A 19,368-nucleotide genomic window follows, 5' to 3' on the forward strand; every position below is an offset into this window, starting at 1 on the left:
CTGCAATGTCCTTAAGTTGTGCAGTGACTTTCCTACTGAGGACTCTAATCACTTCTTCATCCTTAGTTTGCTTGACTTCCTGGTGCAGTTGGACATTCATTTCTTCCTGAATCATTCGCTTGTCCTCCATGATTCTGAAAAATCTTGATAGCCCTTCTGTCTCTGTATTCACTATTTCTCATGTTGACATCTCCTTACTTAATATTATCTTCCAAAGCCAGACCTTCTGTTTTTCTTCTATATTCTTTGTCCCTGGGAGATATGTTAATGACCAGTCAATGTCCACCATCATCCCAGGGAATGGTGCTTCTCCATTAGAATATCCAGGAGCTGGTTGTCTCAGAAGCTCCTCAAATTCAGTTTACTTATAATTGGATTCACTATCTTTTCACAAAACCTATACATTCTGTGCTTTGTTTTTTCTTTTTTTGGCTGCATCACACAGCATGTGGGATCTTAGTTCCCTGACAAGGAATTGAACTCATGCCCTGTAAAGTGGCAGCATGGAATCTTAACCCCTGAATTGCCAGGAAAGTCCACTTTCCATTTCATCCCAGAAATTGCTCTTGACTTCAGCACATCAAATTAGTTAAGAGTCCTATGTAATCTAATTCTACACATGGTATAACTTCATTTACTTGTCTCCATGCCCATAGTTACCACTATTATCCAAGTATACATTTTTTCCCTATGACAACAATCTGCTTAGTGACAGTTTTTTCTCTAATCTTGCCTGCTTCCAAGCCATCTGCCACATTTTAATGAGTGATCTTTATAGAACACAAATCTATCTACCCGATTAGCAAATCCTAAACCTTTCAACAACTTCTACTTGCTCTTAAGACAAAGAACAAAGGCCCTTCTTATCTCTCCAAACTCAGAGCTCAGAAGCCCCTTCTCCACACACACACACACACACACACACACTCTGTAGTTTTCCCTTACATATTACTGGGTTCCAATTGTTATTTAATTTTTCATTTACTTTTGACATTATTTTATTTACCTCTAGGGTTTTGAATAAGCTTTCCTCTTAGTCTATATTACTCTACCTTTGTTCCTAGTTTTTGACACCCATTTATCATTCTTATGTTTATCAGTTAGGATGAGTAAGATAATGTTACAGTAATAATCAGCTCTCCAAATCTTAGCGGTTTATAAGAACCAAAGTTTATTTAGGTGAATTGCACAGAAGTGCTTCAAGACATCACTGCCATTCCCTTTCAGTGGTTCACATATATCCTGCAGCTGTTCCTAAATCCAAAGGAGTAGGGACTGGAGTGAGGAAGTATTCTATAACCAAGTACACAGAGGAGAACAACTAGAATGTCTGTAAAAAGTGACCAGAAGAAGAGAACACAGAAAACATGAGACACCCTAATGATATATATATATAATCTTAGCTTAAATAGCGTTTTATTCAAAAAATTAACCACCATCCTCCACCACCAGGTCTCAGCATGTCCATATTAGAAGTTATTTATCATAGCATTATGTAAATGCATTGAATGCATTGTAATGTTTTGATTATTTATGCATCTACCACTAGACAACAAATTTTGGAAGAAATGTTCTTTATCAACTGTGTTATTTTAGCAGTCAAAAATATTTATTGTTGCAATATAATTGCTCTAATATACTGTTTTATTTTAATCACAAAAGTAGCACACATAAAAATTCACATTGATCTCTAGATTAATAGACTATAATAAAACATTAAAAACTGAAATATATAATTATGATATACAATCCAAAAGATCATAGATTTTTTAAATTTTGTATTATAAAACACTAAAAATTAGATAGCTTTGAAATGATCCATTAAATAATAAAGTAAAAGAACTATGCATTTAGGAAAATATTTTTTTAATTATAAGATGTAACAGAATAATATTTCTGTTTAATACCTTTATGAATAGTAAACTTTGAGAATTTCCATATATTGCTATATTCACAGTTATATATCTGAACTGATGTTTAATGGTAAGACTCTTTAGTGATTTGCATGCATGACCTCAGTCATAATGAACAATAATTTTTGATTCTTATTCTATCTAGAAACAATTATATTGGCTAAGTATTGCTGGGAAAATAGCAACATTGCATTAATTATATTTAAGGTGAAAATAATTGAATGTTATAGCTATTCTCTAAGATATAAAATAACAATTTTCAGTAAGTCCACCAGGTAAATTCATTTAAAAACTGAGGTGTATGTCATGTGGTTGCCATCCCAGAAAGCCATCAAATATTTATAATTTTACATTCTCAAGGGTTGTTTGAGACACCTTAGATTTGTGTGACACAGTTTAATGCATGTGTCAACTGTTGATTAATCTAAATTATCTAAGCTTATGGCTTCTCAGGTGATGCAGTGGTAAGGAAACTGCTTGCCAAGCAGGAGACACAGGTTCAACCCCTGGGTCAGGAAGATCCTGTAGAGAAGGAAATGGCAACCCACTCAGCATTCTTGCCTGGAGAATTCCATGGACAGAGGAAGCAGTGGGCTACAGTCCATGGGGTTGCAAAGAGTTGAATGTGACTGAGCATAGCAGTGCATGTATAATAATGTTAGTAAAAGTAATATACCTGGACCACAAAAACTTGACTCTCTAGATAAATGTCTTTATCAATTTAAAGTGTAATGTAGTATACTATTTTATGCAGAAGAATTATAAACTGGAATGTTGACTTCTTTTCAAGCATTGGGACTTTGAGCAATGTACAGTTTTTAAGCTTTTAATTTTTTCTATAGAGTGAATATGTTCATATTAATTAGCTTTTATCATTGCTAAATAGAACCTACAAGAATACATGAGTATCATTAATGCAATCATAATTGTGTTATCAGTCATAATTAATGCCCGTAAAAACTGTTTATCCATTTTTGCCCTATGTATGTGTGTTAGTCGCTCAGTCGTGTCCCACTCTTTGCAACCACATAGACTGTAATCCGTCAGGCTCCTCTGTCCATGAAATTCTCCAGGCAAGAATACTAGAGTGGGTAAACATTCCTTTCTCCAGGGGATCTTCCTGACCTAAGGATCAGGTCGAACCAGGGTCTATTGAGTTGCAGGTGGATTATTTACCATCTGGGCCACCAGGAAAACCCTTTGCCAATTCCAGTCATTGACAATATGGGAATGAGACAGGCCTGTAGTATTCAGCTCACACTCACACTGAACTGACTGGGAGCCTGGAGGAAATCTTGCCCCCAGAACTATTTAATCTCCAAGGAAAGAAGAGAAAAAAACATGATGCATTTGTTTTTTATTCTATACTTGGTGAAAGCTTGTTGTTTAGTCGCTAAGTCTCATGGCCAACTCTTTTGCAACACTATGGACTGTAGCCCACCAGGCTCCTCTGTCCATGGGATTTCCCATGCAAGAGTACTGGAGTGTGTTACTACTTCCTCCTCCAAGGGATCTTCTTGACCCTGCACTTCAGGCAGATTCTCTACCACTGAGCCACCAGGGAAGCCCAAAGGCATTTTTAGGACCATTCAAAAGGACTGACTGAGTAAAGGGGCAGAGAGAAGGCAGGAGTGAGATACTCATGGGGGCTTCTTTCACATGGAAGTATTGATACATGTCAGAGTTGGAGGAGAAGCACCTACGTGAAGACATAGCCTATTGTTACCTTTAAACTTTATATTAATAAACCTTGTAATACATTTATTTTTAATTTCTGGACTGCATAATTTAGTTCAGAAATTAAAAATATTGTAATTAAATTATAATTGGTTATATAATTATAATTTAATGTTAATGTTCTATAAATATATAAAGTATATTTTATATAAAATTATATTTCGTAGTATAATATTTTAATTGTATTGACTATAATAACTAAGACTATATGCTTTTAAACTGTGTTGTTGGAGAAGACCCTTGAGAGTCCCTTGGACTGCAAGGAGATCCATCCAGTCAATCCTAAAGGAAATCAGTCCTGAATATTCATTAGAAGGACTGATGCTGATGCTGAAACTCCAATATTTTGGGCTCCTAATGCAAAGAACTGACTCATTGGGAAAGACCCTGATGCTGGGAAAATTGAAGACAGGAGGAGAAGGGGATGACAGAGGATGAGATGATTGGATGGCATCACCAACTCGATGGACATGAGTTTGAGCAAGCTCTGGGAGCTGATGATGGACAGGGAAGCCTGGCGTGCTGCAGTGCATGGGGGTCTCAAAGAGTCAGACATGACTGAGCAACTGAACAGAATTGATATTATATTTTAATTATAATTTAAACATATATTATTTAAATTAAGGAATAAAAAGGATATTGTCAAGGCCAAAGCAAACTTTTCTAAGTCTGTTTTAGTCAAAGGAACTCAGAGTTAGATTAGTATTTCATAATGGGCATATATGTAGTCAGATTTCTTAAAAACTGTACGAAATTTGCTGAGAGGATTGGGTACTGCTTTTGTATGTATTTGCTGCTGTGTTTAGTTGCTCAATCATGTCCGACTCTATGCAACCCCATGAACTGTAGCCCACCAGGCTCCTCTTGTCCATGGGGATTCTCTAGGCAAGAATACTGGAGTGGGTTGCCATGCCCTCCTCCAGGGGATCTTCCCAACCCAGGATTGAACCCAGATTTCCTGCATTGCAGGTGGATTCTTTATCATCTGAACCACGAGGGAAGCCTTGTATGTATTTATTGGGGTCTAAACTATACCTAAAGTACTGCACACAGACACATACACATATACACACAGACACACACACACATATCTCAAGAATCTCAAATTCAGCACTGGAATTTTCAAATAACATCACCCATGCTTCATTCTGGATATCTGAAAATGCAGTGGGTGAAGTAACAACAAATGTTATTATATGAAAAAGTACAAACCTTGGGAGAAGGTGTGAGAAGAAAGGTGAAAAGAAGAATTAGAAAGATGTTATTGAGAAAGCTGCTGCTAAGTGCCAGTGTGATTTGGTCATGTTGGAGTATATGTTAAATAACCAAGAAACCTCATTTTCAGACAATCCATTCAGTGTTATAAACAAAGAATGATGAATTCTTTGAGTCCTGAGTCCCATTGGACAAAAGTTCATCTTATTAACTGTTAAATCCCTTATTCTTCTGGATATTGTGTTCATGGATACCAAATTGTATCCTCTTATGCCCCAAACCTCATTACAGGAAAGGTCTTCAGTGGGAGGTGAGAGTACGTGATATAAACATGATATGAAGCACCTGTCGGGTTGCACCTGCATGAACCTGTGAAGGCCTTACACAAATAGTCGCCCAGTTGTAGCTGGAATAAAGACAACTGAAATAAGAGATCAGAGTTTACCTAAACCAGCGCATGAGAAGTATCTACTGTGTTCCAGATCAAACTTGATATTTAATCTTTTATTTATTCATTCAATAATTGCATTGAATGTCATTAATTAAAAGGTTTTTTTTTTACTTTATAAATCTTTACAGAGAAAAATTAATGAATCATTTATCTATTCATTGAAAAATAGGTTCTGAGGCTAACAGATGTCATTTCCTTTAAGAAACTAGAATATAATTGGTAATGATGTATGCTGTTTTCAAAACTAATACATTTTTAAATTTCGGTATGCTATTTTTTTTGTAGTAGGTGTTTTAATTTTTTAATTTATTTTTCTTTAAATCACCATTAATATAGCAAGTTCTTGAGTTCTTGTGCATAGTTTAAATACTGATTAACTTTTTCAAAAATTCTAGCATTGAATAATGTTTTTTCCCTCCTGATTCAAAAAGTCAAAGCTAACGTCTCAGAATAATTAAACTACAGCAACATGATTAAATCACATTTACCACACAGCCAAGTACATGGAGTAGATTCAGTTCTACCACAGAGTTCTATTGAAACCAGAGGTCAAAGCTCCCTATAACAGAAGATCCCAGTGCAGCACTTAGGAAATTCTTATTTCTCTTCTAGTTTGACTAGTTCCTTAACTCTCCCTGATTTTCACAACATATTTGAGTTGAATGAAAATGTTTTTCCGTAGACACATTGTTTAAAGTATTCAAATCTTCCCTAGGGATTCTCTTCATAATTTCACAATATGCTTTCCCAGTAAGTTTCTAGGAGCAGAAACATTTTAATTTTTTTCACAGCAATCATCAACAGCTTCAGGGAACTAATGCCACTTCTTGACAGCTGACTCTTTGCTTGAGTTGATGGTGGTCCGATGGCAGCAAATATGAGAGCAGCATGCATAAATACGGACAGCTCATTGACAGTATTTACACTGACCATGTGATGTCAGGCCAGCACCTTTCTAGAACTGGCTGCCTGCTTGTTCTATGTTTCTTTTTCTAAGAAACAGTTGGGTTTTGTGCCTCCCATCTCCTTCTTCCCTCTCTTCTCAATCTTGGAAATGTTCCTCTCATGATTAGAAAAATGTGTAACAAACTTCAAGCAGGGCTTCCCCCATAGCTCAGTTGGTAAAAATCCGCCTGCCAATGCAGGAGACTCCAGTTCAATTCCTGAGTTGGGAAGATCCCCTGGAGGAAGGAAAGGCTACACACGCTTGTATTCTGGCCTGGAAAATTCCATGGACTGTACAGTTCATGGGGTCGCAAAGAGGCAGGCATGACTGAGTGACCTTCAAATTCACTTTCATGGGAGGGAGAGGTAAAGGAAGAGAAGGAAGAGTTACGAAAGACCTGAAAGCCTGAAAGGTGTTGTCTCTTGGACATTCTGGTGGTGTCTGAAATTGTGTAGTCATATTAAATTTTGTGTTACTTTGTACATCTGATCAGTTAAAGTTAACTAAGAGTATGCCCGTTCTCATTTAGATATGCATTGGTTTGAAAGAAATTTTTTTACTATTCATCCTTTTTGGTAGGATGTGTGTTTCCCAGTGTGTTTCATGAGTGGAGGAGTAACAATATATTTTACCACATGTTGATGACTCTGACTACATTTTTTGAAAGTTTTAGCAGGGACCAGTTAACTAGTCATTCCTAAAAATAACTTCTCTACCAGATTTTTAAGTTTTCCACTTACTTGAAATACAAAAAAAGAAAAAAAAAATGTATATTGTTTGATCCCTTGGATGCTTTCTGCAATGTCAGGTATCTGCTAAGCATATCTGCCAGTCTAGAGTACACACTTCATCTTTTCCCCAGGCATATTAATATAATCTTCCTTTGAAACCAAAAAGTGTACATTAAGATTGAAAAAGAAGTTTTTAAACTATTTTATTTAAGGGCCTTTCCTGCAGTGCTGCTCTCATGATACTTTACAAAACAAAACCGCCAGGGAGAAAATTATAAAACATTAATGCATTCATACAAATAAAATGTTCAAATTATGTTCAAGATAGCAATTTTTATTTTTATAAGGTGAGAAAGTCATATTAAGATGTTTTCATAGATTAGAATGGTTTTACATATATATCCCATTGCGAAAATTTTGCTGGTAAATTATTTTTACAGGTAGATTTTATTTTTGTACATTTGGGGCAAAATTGGAATAAAATGTTTTAATCAGATCAGATCAGATCAGTAGCTCAGTCATGTCCGACTCTTTGTGACCCCATGAATCGCAGCACGCCAGACCTCCCTGTCCATCACCAACACTGGGAGTTCACCCAGACTCACATCCATCCAGTCAGCGATGCCATCCAGCCATCTCATCCTCTGTCGTCCCCTTCTCCTCCTGCCCCCAATCCCTCCCAGCATCAGAGTCTTTTCCAATGAGTCAACTCTTCACATGAGGTGGCCAAAGGACTGGAGTTTCAGCTTTAGCATCATTCCTTCCAAAGAAATCCCAGGGCTGATTTCCTTCAGAATGGACTGGTTGGATCTCCTTGCAGTTCAAGGGACTCTCAAGAGTCTTCTCCAACACCACAGTTCAAAAGCATCAATTCTTCGGCGCACAGCCTTCTTCACAGTCCAACTCTCACATCCATACATGACCACAGGAAAAACCATAGCCTTGACTAGACGAACTTTTGTTGGCAAAGTAATGTCTCTGCTTTTGAATATGCTATCTAGGTTGGTCATAACTTTCCTTCCAAGGAGTAAGCGTCTTTTAATTTCATGGCTGCAGTCACCATCTGTAGTGATTTTGGAGCCCAGAAAAATAAAATCTGACACTGTTTCCACTGTTTCCCCATCTATTTCCCATGAAGTGATGGGACCAGATGCCATGATCTTCGTTTTCTGAATGTTGAGCTTTAAGCCAACTTTTTCACTCTCCACTTTCACTTTCATCAAGAGGCTTTTGAGTTCCTCTTCACTTTCTGCCATAAGGGTGGTGTCATCTGCATATCTGAGGCTATTGATATTTCTCCCTTCAATCTTGATTCCAGCTTGTGTTTCTTCCAGTCCAGCGTTTCTCATGATGTACTCTGCATATAAGTTAAATAAACAGGGTGACAATATACAGCCTTGACGAACTCAAATGTTCAGCACATATTGTAAACATGCCTACTGTGGATTTTAGAGTGACTGGTAGTTAGTTCAGACGCTCAGTTGTGTCTGACTCTTTCTGACCCCATGGACTGCAGCATGCCAGGCTTCCCTGTCCATCACCAACTTCTGGAGCTTCCTCAGATTCATGTCTATTGAGTCTGTGAGGCCATCCAACCATCTCATCCTCTGTCATCCCTTTTCCTCCTGCCTTCACTGGTAAGTGAAATAATAAATGTAGCTAATTATTGACTACTACTAATGACTCTCCTCTGAATGTCCATCCGACCAGCATGACAAAGACATTCTTTGAATTAGTTCACTTCTAGGGTTATGAAATACAAGAATACAAAATCCAAGTAGTGAAAATGTGATAATACAAAGTTTGGTGCTGAAATGATGGCATTGTTATAATGCAGGCTATAAATTGTTTTTCTTCCCAAATCACACATTTCTGTGTTGAATAGAAAAAAGTTATGCAGAATTGATAAATAAAATATTCTTTCATTAGAAATAAATATGTATATTTTCTCTGATTTCAGAAATAGGGTGAGTACTACTTATACACCTTTAAGAGCTTTGAGCTTCCCAGTCAATGCTATGGTAAAGAACCCACCTGCCAATTCAGGAGACACAACAGACATGAGTTCAGTCCCAGGGTTGGGAAGATCCCTTGGAGGAGAGCATGGAAACCCACTCCAGGATTCTTGCCTGGAGAATCCCATGGATAGAGGAGCCTGGTGGGCTACAGTCCACAGGGTCAGAAAGAGTCAGACATGACTGAGCTCAAACATACATGCACAAGAGCTTAAAACAAACTGTATGTTTTTAATCCAAGGAATACAATTTTTAAAAGCTCAGTTGAATAATTTCAAAATAATGGTAAATGCCCAGTGTCTAAGCTTTAAATTAAGTAAACAAATGACCTAAGGACTTTCAGTGAGCAAGTGTTAATCACTGAGTTGTGTTGAGGGAAGCCTCACCCCAAACCAAATACTTTTGACATGAATGTAGATCAGACATCTTTTTATATGCTAGTTTAAAAGTGCAACTTAATACTAACCTACCATGTGTGATTTTACAAAAGATTGTACAGGAATTTCTAAATCATTTTCTTAAAATCTACAGTTTTGTGGATTGTAAGTGTTTCATAATATTTATATTCATGATGATATCAATGTAAAAAAATTAATGGTTCACAAAAAATTCAGACAATTCCTCTAGTAAATACATTAATGTAACTTAAAATAGTGAATATAAAAAGGATAATTTTATTAGAAAGATCTAAATATTCTACAAATTATCATGCATTAAGTATCTCACAAACATCTAGAAATTGTGATTTTTGGGGTCAAGTAGGGGAAGTGTATTTTTTGCTGTTCTTGAAATATATGTGTGTGTGTGTGTGTATATATATATATATATATATATATATATATATATATATACTTCCCAGGTGGCTCAGCAGTAAAGAATCCACCTGTCAACCAATGTAGGTGATGCAAGTTTGATCCCTGGGTCAGGAAGATTCCCTAGGTGGAGGGCATGGCAACCCACTGAGTATTCTTGCAAGGAGAATCCTCATGGACAGATGAGCCTGATAAGCTCGAGTCCATGTGGTCGCAAAGAGTTGAACATGACTGAGCAACTGGCACAGCATATATATATCTCCCCAGTGTTTGTTATTAATAATTACCTAAGACCACAGAGCAAGGAAATAATATAACCAGATTTAAACCCCGAAAGTCTTAAGTTCTGAATCTGTATTTTAATGCATTAAACTATAGAGTAAGTGTATGTTGCAGAGCAGCCAACAAAATCCCTTTTTCCTTCTCATAGCTCCCTCATTCTCAATATTCACTTACTTTCTTACCGAGGAAACTACAGCCACTCATTTGTTTACATCCAAACTCTACCCTAGCTGCACATATTTTATATCCAATATTTCCTTTTAATGCACTTTGCTAAATGAAAAACCATCACATATCTTCAGAAAGGGATTATGTAAATCCCTTAGAAGTAGAAGCAGAGGCCACATTCCCCCCTTCCCCTAAATCACTATACTCTGATATTTAGAAATACTCTGGCTTGGTCAAACATTCAAAAATCTAGATTTATCTATCATTAGGCCTGATCAACATGTAGACAGAGCCATTCACATAAACCTGCGGCATTTATTCTCTGACATGAGCAGAGAGGTACCAGAGCAAAGGAAATCATCTTTTAGCATTTTGCAGACTAAATTGATGTTAACAGCTGCAGAAAAATACAGTAGACAGCATGGCTTCAAAAAGTTGTTTTAAGATGGAATAGAGATAATATTCCAAATGGTTGCAATTCTTTAGACATAATGCTAGAATAAATAATACATTATTAACTGCAGTTAAATAATTTTTGAACACAGTAGAAAAGTATGCGTTCTAAATTTAGGACAAGGGCCTTCTAGTTCTGTATCATACTTTTCTCTTTAAAAATATGAATTAGGAATAGCACCTTTTTTCTGTCATTCTAAATTATATCTAAAATACTAAAAGTATCATTTTCAAAGGTATAAGTTTTTCAGTTTTCTATAAATGATTTCAGTTAGAATGGTAACTGGTAGGTTTATTTGAAACTTTGAATGTGTTAAAGACAAAATGACTTACAAACTTGAAATTATTGTTTTTAATGAACAATTCCAAGGTAATTGTTAGGAAAGATTTAAATTCTCAGTATGATAGGATATAAACGTTATAGCCAGTGAAGAAAAGAGGAAAAGGCCTTGTAAATGATTATATTATTCAAGTCTATGATTCTAAGCTTCTGAAAGTGTTGGCTAGTGATTTTTATTATTTTCTTCAATGGTAATTCTTGAATTTGTTTCTACTTCAATCTTCTCATCTACTAAGTGGTGATAATTACCATTTATCTTTTTTTTTATTGCTTGAACTCTGTGAGCTCTATTTTCCTCATCTGTAAAATGGAATGTTGATAAATTTTGTAACTTCTTTTGAGTATTGTTGTGGTATAGATACTGAAAGTATATATGAAGATTTATATTCATAAATATAATATGAATAAATATGAAGAAATTTCCCCATATGTCAATTAAAACCTTTGAATGAAACATCAATCACACACCTCTCAAGGAGCCATTTCTTTTTCTAAACGTGAAAATTGATTTAAAGGCTCTGTTTATGATCCCGTCTCCCTGTACCACGTATCACTGCTTCCCTTCTCCCTCTTCCAGGTCAGAAAGAAACAATTGTTAGAGGAAGAAGTACTCTGTATCTGGTCACATGCGTGTGTGCTAAGTCACTTCAGTCCTGTCGAACTCTTTGCTACCCTGTGGACTGCACTCAAACAGGTGTATGAATTCTATTTTCAATCCTGATCTGTGTGCTGTGTTTAGTCACTCAGTTGTATCCAAATATCTGTGACCGCATGGACTGTAGCCCGCAAAGCTCCTCTTTCCATGGGAATTTCCAGGCAAGAATATTGGAATGGGTTGCCACTTCGTCTTCCAAGGGAATCTTCCCATCCCAGGGATCTGCATCTCCTGCATTAGCAGCAGATTCTTTACCACTAATGTCACCTGCGAAGCCCAATTTTGGTCTGATTTTCCTTAATTCAGGATCATTTTCTTTCATTAACAAACTTCCTATTCAATTAGACTTTCCCTTCCAGATAGATAAGATATTAAAAATAAAGACACTTTTTAAATTCTGATTCACTAAAATCATGAAAAAAAACATAAAGCATTTCTTTTTCAGGTCCTACTAAATTCATCAACCACTGACTACAAGCTCATTGTTGTCTGTAAATGTAATATTATTTTGCCTTCATTATGCATCAGGTTATTTTTTGAGTGCTTAAGAGTATCTATCCCATTATTATCTATACTTCTCAGATGATAAAACGGAAACAGAAAGAGGTGACTTGTATAAGTTCATAAGACAAATAGGAGGCAGAATCTGTAACCAAACCCAGGCAATTTGTCTTTCAAACCATGCTAGTAAACATCACTCTCTACTGCATGTCTAATGATCTGTGTCTCCATTTGGAATCAGCAGGAAATATCTAAATGTTATTTCAGATAAGACATAATTATGAACCACAGAGTGAAAATCCATATTCCTTCACATATTTATATATTTTTATTCTCACATACTAAAGACACGTTTTTAGGAGTTTTTAAAAATCTACATAGGGACTTTTAACCAAATAAAGCAAGACCTTACAAAAGGCCTTATATTATCTTAAAAACACATTTGCTAAAATGGAGAGCTAGAGTACATCAGTATTTTTCCTCACTCAAGAAATTTGACCCCACTCTTGTTTCCAAAGCCACCTTCCTCTCTGTATATATCAATATTATAGACTATAACCTGTAGAGTCTCCATAGAAGCCTCTATACATCATGTTTAGAATTCCCCAAAGCTATATTTTACATCTTCTGTGTTTCCTAGGAGAAAAACAGGTTTTACTATTGCAAAATGAAAAGTACTTGTTTATTTAAATGTATGTATAATCAATGCATGCATTTATTGTTCTCTATAAAAACATTATTCAAAACCAAATATGATAGTTTTCAAACATTCTGTTATTTTTAAACAATGTATTACTAAAACATGTGTCTTGGAAGAAAATAAAAGCAAGTTGTAAGAACCAAGAAATTACCTCATTCTTGTGAAAAAAATCCCTCTGTGTATGGACACAAAAAGACAATTTTTTTTTCAAAGAGCCCACTAAAGAAAAGAGGAAAAGATGGGCCATGTTGATATATGGCAGAAACCAACACATTATAAAGCAATTATCCTCCAATTGAGAAAATATTTGTTTTAAATAAGTAAATAATGATGAACAGAAGAGTTTATGAAAAAGAAAAATCTGAAAAAAGAAATACCTGTGGTGGATTCATTTTGATATTTGGCAAAACTAATACAGTTATGTAAAGTTTAAAAATAAAATAAAATTAAAAAAAAAAAGAAAAAAGAAAAAGAAAAATCTGCCCACTATATTTTGAATTCATACTTAAGTTTAAGCCTAGCATTTTCTAAAGGCCATAGAATATCTTGATTAGAATTTCCTTTACAGAATGTGTTCTAGAAATCAAAGACTTCTTAGGCAAGTTTTTTTTTGTTTTTTTTTTTTAAGAAAAAGGCCCCCTAAGTGTTTACTGCTTACTTGAATTATGCTAAGCTATTACTTTATTCCCATGCATAAGAAAGGATGTACCATATAAAAATCTTCTTGTCATTTCTTCTTATCAGTTTTTGTCAGTTTCCTAGGAGATTTCCCATTCAGAAATAGCATGCTGATGTTTAATTCTACCACCTCATATATGGGGGAAAATCACCCATAAACTTTTCTTAGTAATCTGATCTCTCCAATCTTTGCATATTTGTTTCCTTCCTTTTTTTTTTTTTTCTCTCTCTCTCTCTCTTATAGGCTAACCAAGACTGTGGTATCTGTGACATTATATGTTTTCTCTTGAAATATTAATATTTTTCTGAGATGACTTTTGGTAGTTTAAGTCCTTATTTTCATTATTCCTAAAGATAAATATAGTAATCTTGATATTGTAATGGTAAACTAAATGGGCAGCTATTGAATCTTAATTTTATAATTATTTAAAATGATAAATTTCTAAGTTTTCCCAACAAACAAGAGCAGCAATACCCAGAGGTAAAACCTACCTGCTATTGTTAGTGATTGAAAGTGCCTGTTACTCTATTGATAAAGTTTCCTCAGTGTACTAAAGCCATTACTGACATTCTGTAGTTCAACTCCTAAAACAAACTAAGCATCTTATTTAGTATTAGTTTCCTCCTACTATAGGCTCATAGTTTCATTGAGTTAGATAAGGCTTTCATCTATGTGATCCATTTGTTAGTTTTCTGTGATTGTGGTTTTCATTCTGTCTGCCCTCTGATGGTTAAGGATAAGAGGCTTGTGGAAGCTTCCTGAGGGGAGGAACTGACTATAGATAGAGGAATCTGGACCTTGTTCTGATGAGTATGGCCATGCTCAGTAAATCTTTAATCCAATTTTCTGTTGACGGTTGGGGATGTGTTCCTTCCCTGTAGTTTGGCCTGAGGCCAAACTGTGGTAGGGGTAATGGCAGTAATAAGTCCTTCAAAATGACTTATGCCAACACTGTTGTATTCAGTGCTCCTGACCCCACAGCAGGCCACTGTCAGCCCACACCTCCGCCGGAGACTCCTGGACACTCACAGGCAAGTCTCGCTCAATCTCTTGTGGGGACACTTCTCCTTTCTCCTGGGTCCTGCTGCACACAAGGTTTTATTTGTGTCCTCCAAGAGTCTGTTTCCCCAGTCCTGTGGAAGTTCTGTAATCAAATCCTGCTGGCCTCCAAAGTCAAATTTCCTTGGGGTTCTCAGTCCCTTTGCCAGATACCCAGGTTGGGAAATATGCTGTGGGTCCTAGAACGTTCAAAACAGTGTGAGAACTTCTTTGGTATAATTGTTCTCCAGTTTGTGGGTTGTCTGCTCAGTGGCTCTATGGTTGGGCTAAAGGCAACCTCCTCCAAGAGGGTCTATGCCACATACTGTGTATCCCAGGTCTGCTGCAGCCAGAGCCTGTGTCCCCACCACAGGCCACTGTTGGCCTGTACCTCCACAGGAGACACTCAGACACTCAAAAGAAGGTCTGGCTCAGTCTCTGTGGGGCCTCTGGATCCTGGTGCAAACAAGATTTTGTTTGAGCCCTCCAAGCTTCTCTGACAGGAATGCGGTTTTATTCTAAATGCATTTCACCCTTTTTACTGTCTTGTTGGGGCTTCACATTTGCCTTTGGACATGGGGTATCTTTTTTGGTGGAATCCAACATTCTCCTGTCAACTAACAGCAGTTAGTTGCAATTTTGGATTTCTTGCAGGAGAGGAGTGCATGTCCTTCTACACCACCATCTTAGCAGTTGGCATATGTAAGTAAGGTCAAAATTAACTTGTGAAAAAGAACACAGGAAATTTTCTTACCTTTATTTGTTTTCCAATTTGATTCCTTTTCTGAACCAGATGCTTCATTGAAATTCACATTTTTCTTCTTTTCACACATTTTACTCTGTATTCATACTAGACATGGTCACATTCTTTAAGTAGTATAAACATTTAGAATAAATAACTCTAATTGAAATTTATCTAAGATATTTGTCCATGAACCTATGAAGGAAAAGGCAGACCTAAAAGTTATCATGCTGCAAATCCTGGAAAGAAAAAAATTAAAAGTGAAATAACAGTATACTTTGTAGATACCTTTCTCAGAGTCATGGCCTGGAAATACCTGTCAGTACATCAGCTGGTCTTAAATATTGAGCTCAGACATAAATGAAAATATTCTCTTACAAGCTACTGAATTATCTTTAAAAATTCTGAGATGTTCTTCTGTATTTGTTAACATAATATGTACATAAAGCATTGTATCAAAGATTAATGTTGCAGATAACAAGATACAAGAGAAACAAAGGGCACAGATAAAGCTGAAAAGAAAGAAGAGATGGTAAAGAGAAGGGCAAAGGTTATCTGTAGAGAAAACCAGCAACACAGACAGCAATGAAGGACCCCCTCAGATCCTCAGAATTCCTAGGTCAAAGTTTGACATTTTCTCAAGTACTGAGAAAAAAAAAAAAAATGATCAAAATACTAACGAAAAGCCATGGCAAGCTAGAAATTTGAGGAACTTTAGTTACTTGTTAATTAAAAGTAATCTGACTGAAGATTGGAGTGAGAATCAGGGTCAACACACTGCCTGTTATAGAGAAAGAAAGATCTTCAGTTTGAACAACAGCTTGGAAATCCTTTGATTCTAGATCAAAATATCCTTTTTTAAAACCCATCTTCACTTGTCAAAATTCACAGAAACTCTTGATTTAGTTCTCATTCTTATCTTGAAATCTTCTATCCTTGATCCTGAGAGTTATCTCCTAAACTTTGGTCCATCATACTTTTAAAACTCTGCAGTATTTGCTCCAAGAAATCTTAATCACATTTTCCAGAAATTTAGCCAAATTTCTTGCCCTCATTGTTACCCTATTTGTTTTGTCCATCTCTAGTCCTGCTAGTAAATTTGCATCTAGTCACATTAATAAATAATTCTCTTTGGATATTAGCTTATCTAAAATTTAAACTAAATTGTGCATAATTCTATTTCAGTAAAATAGGATTAATCTATGCACAATATTTTTCATAGTAGACTTGGAGCTTTTTAAGAAAAAGAAAAAAAGCCTAAATGTTATTTTGACAGATTATTGAAACTAAACTAGATTGGCATGGAGATAATTTCATTGAAAACCAAATGATCAGAAAAAGCAGTCATTAAATTATGTAATGCTAGATGTATGGATGGGAGAAGGCAATGGCACCCCACTCCAGTACTATTGACTGGACAATCCCATGGATGGAGGAGCCTGGTAGGCTGCAGTCCATGGGGTCATTAAGAGTAGGACATGACTGAGTGACTTCACTTTCACTTTTCACTTTCCTGCATTGGAGAAGGAAATGGCAACCCACTCCAGTGTTCTTGCCTGGAGAATCCCAGGGACGGTGGAGCCTGGTGGGCTGCTGTCTATGGGGTCGCACAGAGTCGGACACGACTGAAGTGACTTAGCAGCAGCAGCAGCAGAAGTATGGATGTGAGAGTTGGACTGTGAAGAAAGCTGAGCACGGAAGAATTGACGCTTTTAAACTGTGGTGTTGGAGAAGACTCTTGAGAGTCCCTTGGCCTGCAAGGAGAAACAACCAGTCCATTCTGAAGGAGATCAGCCCTAGGTGTTCTTTGGAAGAAACGAAGTACTTTGGCCACCTCATGCGAAGAGTTGACTCACTGGAAAAGACTGATGCTGGGAGGGATTGGGGGCAGGAGGAAAAGGGGACAACAGAAGATGAGATGGCTGGATGGCATCACCGACTCGATGGACGTGAGTCTGAGTGAACTCCAGGAGTTGGTGATGGACAGGGAGGCCTGGCGTGCAGCAATTCATGGGGTCACAAACAGTCAGACACGACTGAGCGACTGAACTGAACTGCTGCTGCTAAGTCGCTTCAGTGTCCAACTCTGTGCAACCCCATAGACGGCAGCCCACCAGGCTTCGCCGGCCCTGGGATTCTCCAGGCAAGAACACTGGAGTGGATTGCCATTTCCTTCTCCAGTGCATGAAAGTAAAAAGTGAAAGTGAAGTCACTCAGTCGTGTCCGACTCTTAGCGACCCCATGAACCGCAGCCTACCTGGCTCCTCTGTCCATGGATTTTCCAGGCAAGAGTACTGGAGTGGGGTGCCATTGCCTTCTCCAAAGAACTGAACTGAGAGTATTTCATAATATACAAATCTTAAAAATAAATGAATGCATGGTATTATTAAATAACATAGCGCATATTAAAATTGAAAAAATATAAAGTGCAAAATTCTACAGATTAAATTGTTATTGAAATTACCTATATATAGTACACCTGTATACTATCACTAACATATACACAAAGATACAAAAATCAGTGAATTCGGTCACTTGGTTCTGCTTAAGTGCGGATATTTTACCAAAGCACAGCTATCCATCAAACAGTATTAATTATAAAATCACATTGATATGGGTATTGATCTTAGATGTATAAAACTTCACTTTTAATAAAAATATTCAAAGAATTACTGAAATTTTGAAAATGTATATTAAACTTATACCTCTTAACTTTTAGCTGCGTGGTGTGTTGAAGCTACTAATCAGATCCCCTGGAGAAGGAAACGGCAACCTACTCCAGTATTCTTGCCTGGGAAACCCCACGGACAGAGTAGCCTGGCAGGCTACTGTCAGTGGGGTGGCAAAGAGTCAGACATGACCTAGCAACTAAACAGCAATCGTGAGTTAAAAACTATAGCTTCAGTGACATATATGATTTGTTTTCTGTATTCTGTGGCCATACACTGAAATCTTATGATTAATCCAATACACAATTGTATGACGCAGTCATAAAGGAAAAAAATACAAGACTGAAAGCCCTTTAAAAGCAAGGGCTCTCACATTCTTATTCCTCCATGTGCAATACAATATCTGTCACAGACAAGCACTTGTTTATGATAGGTGAAGAAATAAAATATTAGCCATACATTCACTTAACACAAGTGTATAAATCATGCCTAGAAAATAAGTCAAAGCTTATTGATTTGGCCGAGAAATCTTTACTTATGGAAAAGTCACAATATCGATGCCCATATTAAACTAGTTTTATATACACAGCTTTGGCATTTCCAAAACTTATATTGGAGGCAGTTTTATCAATAGTGCAAAATATATATTTTTAAAGATAAAAGAGTTAACAATACAACTGATACGCTATATTTTTAACAACTAATTTCAAGTAAGGTTTTTTTTAAGGCCATGAATAGTAATACACTCAATAATGAAAATTGAGTCCAAAATTCAATATGCAGTACATATTTTATTGACAAACATTTAAAAATGTAAAACTGCATAAAACTAATATATTACAAGGGATATTGCAATAAAAATCTAATAACTTCTTAGGCACACCAAGTTTTTTTTAATCTTTTCCTACATGAAATACATTTGCTGAAACCAGTAGGCATCACAGTTACTAAAAATGTAATTCTAATGTTCACACAAAAATATACTTTCCACAATATACTCTGAATTTCTTACTGTGACAGTATAGTTCATAGTTTTAGGATGTTTTGACATATTATAAATTTTAAGCTAAGTATATATTATAGTTTGAAGATATATTTTTACTGATTTCATTTAACTGTATAATTGAAAGAAATCTTAAAAATTGGTGTCCACTTAAGAAAATGCCATATAGAATCTACTTAATGCAGTAAAGTATGTAACATTGTATATCATTGCATTGATTCCTTCAAAAGCAACACAGATGTCTCACTGATTCAGGCTTGTTCAAAACCCATTTGATCAAGATTTTCCTGAGGCAATTTATGAGAGTGGTTTCACTTG

Source organism: Bubalus bubalis, chromosome 22, assembly GCF_019923935.1.
Source record: "Bubalus bubalis isolate 160015118507 breed Murrah chromosome 22, NDDB_SH_1, whole genome shotgun sequence".
Classification (NCBI taxonomy): domain Eukaryota; kingdom Metazoa; phylum Chordata; class Mammalia; order Artiodactyla; family Bovidae; genus Bubalus; species Bubalus bubalis.